This window comes from Pimephales promelas, chromosome 4 (genome assembly GCF_988280905.1).
Source record: "Pimephales promelas chromosome 4, fPimPro1.hap1.1, whole genome shotgun sequence".
NCBI classification, from domain to species: Eukaryota; Metazoa; Chordata; class Actinopteri; order Cypriniformes; family Leuciscidae; genus Pimephales; species Pimephales promelas.
The window spans coordinates 10166677-10172676 of NC_142772.1; the positions used below are offsets into that span (position 1 = coordinate 10166677).

Genomic DNA, 6000 nt, shown 5'->3' on the forward strand with positions numbered 1-6000 from the left:
TTATATTTTATATTTTGTGTACACTACAGTTAAAAAGTTTCAAACTTTTTTTTACTTTATATTGAACTTTGAACTTCCATTCCATATATTCAATTAGGCCAATAAATGCCAATATTCCAAGAAATGACTATTGGACCCTTTTCACATTTCTGGGGTTCTCAGAAGCGGAATGTCTTTAGTTGGGTACATTTCTATAGAAGCTAGTGAATGAAAACTACAACAAAATTTTTTTTGTGTGTGTTTTTATTTGACCAGTAGCAAAGAAAGTTTTTGTTCTTCGCTATCTGTTAAATTATTATGCTGCAACATTTTTTCTCTTCAAAAATAGTGGTTTGATCTTTCTGATGAGATTTTTGTCCGCATTAATTCAACAGTGGCAAGTTTCCTATATTTATTTAAGTTTTTATACTTATGTTTATTCAAAATATTATGGTTATATGAAAAAAATCACTGTTCAATTTTTTAACGTTTTGTTTCGTTACCAACATTTTCTGTGAATGATTTGTTGTGGTGTAATGGTATTTTCAAATCAAGACCATTAGTTTCCACTGATCTTCAACCTCAAAATAATTTGAATATGATAACGGATTGATCACGGCACAGGACATGTTACGACGAGAAAGATCTTTCAATTCAAAGAAGGAAATAGTTTTCACCGAGACAACTAGCTCGGCAGAGGTCACACTATGTCAGAGTTGAGACTAATATAGCTATAACTGTAGCCTATCTGTACCTGAGGTGAGAACATTTGACTTCTTGAAAATCCAACAGGAACCTTTTCAAATGAAATGCTGCGCGAATGCAATGTTTCCTAAAAATGACCTGATTATTTATGGCCTGTCTGTTTCAGTGAAACACCCATGCAGTGATAAGTTGAAGTGGATACACTAAACCAAATAAAGGAGGAAGTGCTTTAAGTGAGGAGGAGCCTTGATCCACACACCTTCTTGACGTGCCATAAACAGACTTTGCTCTTACTTCGCTTGAGTTTTCACTTACTCTTTCTGCCTCTTCGGGATCACGCACAAACACAGGCTCCAGCACGATATTGCTGCAGTATGGTGAGTTTATGCATGCAAATACAAAAAAAAAATATTCAGCGTACAGTTGTCTTTGTTCCATGGTATAACCTTGTCTAACATTCCAGTAAACGGTATAACTTTTTAATAGGTTACTATGTCATGTTATGCAACAAAATATATTTATTTCACTTTATCTTGATCTAAACTCAATGGCTGTGTTTTAGGCCAAAACAGTAGCTTATCAGACAGTTATGCAGTGAAGTCATGCACTTCTCATCTGACAGGGAAGATTATTGTAAGACAGCAAATATAAACACCATTTATGGAAACACAGTGGCCCTAAAATGACATTTGAGCCACACTTAAAACATGAACATCATTGCAATAAATACAAAATATAAAAACAGATGTCATTTCATCAAGCCACAAGCACAGTTTTCAAACAAAACATTACACAAAAAAAAGGTTTTGTTAGTTTAAATGGTCAAATAAAATATACTGTACACAAAATGTGAGACTTAGTGGATCATGCTTATAGTTCTGTCATTAATGGTTACAGCTAATCCCAATCCCGTATTCCTATCATGTTTCTTTTTGTTTTGTTTTGCATTATCCAACTTAATTCTGTCATAAATAAATCATGACTGATTTCAATTTGGTTTTGTGTGTATTTAAAGCAAATGAGAAGCAGAGTACTTTCATACAGAATGTTGCATGAATGCAGAATGCATGTCATCCTAAATATTGTCAATATTTGCATCTGTTTTAGGATAAAATTGAGACTGCTAAGAGCGAGGCAGAGGAGGTGAAAGTCACTATGCTGGAGAATGCAAATGGAGCAGGAAAACCCAAGAATGTCAATCAAAAAGCTGAAAAGCCTCAGTCCACTGTGAGTCTACAGTACATCAAGATCAATGTCATATCTAGAATTGACACATCATGCTATATTTATTACAATATTAAAATTACATATGGATGTCTTTTTATTTAAGTCAAAAGAGTTGAAAAAAAGGTTTGTGCCAAACTTTAAAGGGATACTCCACTTTCTTTGGAAATAGGCTCATTTTACAACTCCCCCAGAGTTAAACAGTTGAGTTTTACCGTTTTCGAATCCATTCAGCCGATTTTCTGACATTTAGAAGAATTATTATGGAAGTCAATGGGATCAGAAACTGTCTGGTTACTGATATTCTTTAAATATCAGAAAATCGGCTGAATGGATTCGAAAATGGTAAAACTCAACTGTTTAATTCTGGGGGAGTGGTAAAATGAGCCTATTTCCAAAAAAAAAAAAAAAAAGTGGAGTATCCCTTTAAGAGTCTTTGTGTTTATTGATGTGACAGGTATATTACTGAACATATAAACATTATTACTCACAGTATTCTGTGAAACTTAAGAATAACTTTGGTAACACTTTAAAGTTCATTAGTTAACATTAGTTAATCTATTGACTACTTGAACTAACAATGAGCAATACATTTGTTACTGTATTTATTCATCTGTGTTAATGTAATTTAATAAAAAATACAGCTGTTCATTGATCTTCATGTTAGTTCACAGTGCATTAAATAATGTTAACAAATACAACTTTTGGTTTTGTTAACGTTATTAATTAACACAAGAATGATACATGCTGTAGAAGGATTCATTCTTAGTTCAGGTTAGCTAAGGTAGTTAACTCATGAACCTTATTGTAAAGTGTTACCAATAACGTTACACACTTCACACACTATGCTAAAGGAGTAGTTCACTTTTCAAAAAACTATTGCTGATAATTTACTCACCCCCATGTCATCCAAAATGTCCATGTCTTTCTTTCTTCAGTCGAAAAGAAATGAAGGTTTTTGTTGAAAACATTCCAGGATTTTTCTCCATATAATGCACTTCAATGGGAACCAAACGGTTCAAGGTCCAAAAGACACTTTCAGTACAAACTGCAAACTGTTCAAAGGGCTTTAAACGATTCCAGACGATGAATAAGGGTCTTATCAAGCGAGACGATCGCTCATTTAAAAAAAAAATAACAGAGTTTAAGTTTTATAAGCTCAAATGCTCACCTTGATCTGTATTACGATGAATGTTCGTGACTCTCCTGTTCGAACTCGTTCATCAAAATGAATGAATCTTTTTCCCAGACAATTTGTTCGTTTCGTTCGTTGAATGAACCAATTGACTCGGAAAAAGATTCATCCATTTTGATGAACGAGTTCGAACAGGAGAGTCACAAACGTGTGTCACAGAACAGAGCAAGGCGAGCATTTGAGCTTATAAAACTTAAACTTTGTTATTTATTTATTAAATGAGCGATCGTTTCACATAATATGACCCTTATTCATCGTCTGGAATCATTTAAAGCCCTTTGAACAGTTTGCAGTTTGTGCTGAAAGTGTCATTTGGACCTTGAACTGTTTGGTTCCCATTGAAGTGCATTATGTGGAGAAAATCCTGGATTTTTTTCATCAAAAACCTTAATTTCTTTTCGACTGAAGAAAGAAAGACATGGACATCTTGGATGACATGGGGGTGAGTAAATTATTAGCAAAATTTTTTTTCAAAAGTGAACTACTCCTTTAAAGGTTCATAATCTTCAAATCCAGTTCTATTTTCATTTCAATTTCAGAAAAAGATTTGTAAGGAATCTGCAGCAAAGCAGAAAGGGAATGGGAAGATGGAGTATCTGCGGGCTAATAAAGGACTCGTAGCCACCGTACTGATTTCAGCTGTTGTTATATTCACTGTTGTGGTTGCCATGCTTGTCAATAAAGAAACAGAAGGGCACAGTCACTCAGAAGTGCACAATTCCACAGAAATTCCATAGCAACAACTGCAGAAGACTGCTGGGACAGATCTGTTTGTTTGTTTAGACTGTTTTCTGATAATAAATGATCATGTTTTATTTTATAAAGTGCCATCTGATCTAACATGACAATACATTTTCTGTTTTAAAACATATTTTAAGGAATAGTTCAGTTCAAAATAAATCCTGTCATCATTTACTCACCCTCAAGTTGTTGCAAACCTGTATGAATTTCTTTCTTCTGCTGAACACAAAGGAAGATATTTTGAAATAAGTCAATAACCTGAGAGTTGATGAATCCCATTGACTTCCGGAAAAACAATAATATGGAAGTCAATGGGGTCCATCAACTGTTTGGTTACCGACATTCCTCAAAACATCTTCCTTTGTGTTCAACAGAGGAAAGAAATTCCTACAGGTTTTAAACAACTTGAGGGTAAGTAAATGATGACACAATTATCATTTTGAAGGGAATTATTCCTTAAATTATAAGAAATTATTTAAATGCTTTTGCATTCTCTTGCAAATGTTTTTTGAGTTATTTGCGAGCGATCGCATGGTTTCTCGGAGAACGCAAAACTTTTGCGATGAGAATGTATTTTTTTCCCCCTTTATGAGCTCCTTAGTTTTAAGATTGTTTGTATAAAGAAGACGATTTAAACACTCCGGTTGTGAGTGAAAATTTAGGTTGTGGGTACGTTTTTTTCACTAAGTTCGTTCTGTCATATAAACATGACTTGCCAGGAAAGGTTATGAAGAAAAACACATTCCCCAAGAAAATTGTGCTGCTGTTTGCTATGTAAACACGGTGATGTGAGATGTGATTGAAAGTAAGGGCATTTTCTGAGGTCAAGACAAGTGCACATAGCCTTTCCTTTTTATTCTATACAGCCGAAGAAGACATTTTAGTTTTTTTGCTATGATTACAAATGATTACTCATCTTAAAGACAGGCTTTGTTTGAGGCTAAAGATTGTATATAAAAATAACTTCACAACCACATTTTTTATGTTGGAAACCATCACGCTGTCTTAATCATGGTTTGAAAACTGTATTTAATTTCGGATGAATGTGAAAATAAATGGAGAAATCTATTATTTGCTGTTATGAATGAAATAACATCAGTGCTTCATGCATGTTCTGATGAGTTTCTTTAAAGGGATAGTTGACTTTGAACTTAATTTTTGATATGTTTTAGCTTATAGTACCTCAGGGGCATCCAAGATGTAGGTGTATTTGTTTCCACAGTATTTTCAATTTTGATATTTTAAGGTCAAACCGTGGTTGTGTGTCAGTCATATAATGGAGGTAAATGGGGTCCACCTTAAAGAGCATGCACAGAGAAGTCCAAATTAAACATGATTTAATTGACTCGTAAATGTAAGTACACATTGATGGCTTAAGACACGAAACGAGCGTTTTGTGTGAGAAAACGAACAGTATTTATATAGTTTTTACCAAAATATATGGAAACAAAGACACCTACATCTTGGATGCCCTTGAGGTAAGCTATACATATCAAAAATTATTTTCAAAGTGAATATCCCTTTAACAGCAAAGAAACTCAGTTCACAGTTCGTTCCATTTACTTTAATGAACAATGGCACAAGGAGTCCGGCAGCCCAGTGTAGTTGCTCCATAATGAACGAAAATGTTTCCTCTATTTCATCGTGCAACTTTGATATATTTAATTTAATTAATTGAATATTAATCTTACAATTCATTTGAAGTTTTTTTTTGTGACCGTATTGTTCAGATAAAGGCTATAAATTTCACTATATTTTAATATTTAACAGTAGTCTACTATGTAAATTAACTAATATTAGTGGTCAAAATATAAATACAAAATCATGCTATGTGAAATCTACAAAGAATCGCCTCTTCTCTGAAATGATTTTAAATTTGTGTTGAGGAAGATATTCAATACAAACATTCAACTCTATTTTTATCCCCTTTCCGAGAAAGCAAAACAAAGAAAAAAAAAGACTAATAATGAGTTGTTCAGAATACATTTTTGTATTCCACTGTGCTGATTTTGCGATTTTTCACTGTTTGCTGTAAACACGCTATATATATATAGACAGTATATATATATATATATATATATATATATATAGACAGTATATATATATATATATACACACACACACACACACACACACACACAATTTTGGGTAAAATA

At 33.2% G+C, this 6000-nt stretch overlaps 1 long non-coding RNA gene across 1 annotated transcript; it reads left to right on the forward strand.

Moving 5' to 3' along the window:
- Window positions 1-903: 903 nt before the first annotated feature.
- On the forward strand, window positions 904-4912 carry LOC148981625 (uncharacterized). Its single transcript, XR_016168167.1, has 3 exons — window positions 904-1061; window positions 1792-1911; window positions 3643-4912. It is a non-coding gene; the product is annotated as an uncharacterized LOC148981625 (long non-coding RNA).
- Window positions 4913-6000: the final 1088 nt, after the last annotated feature.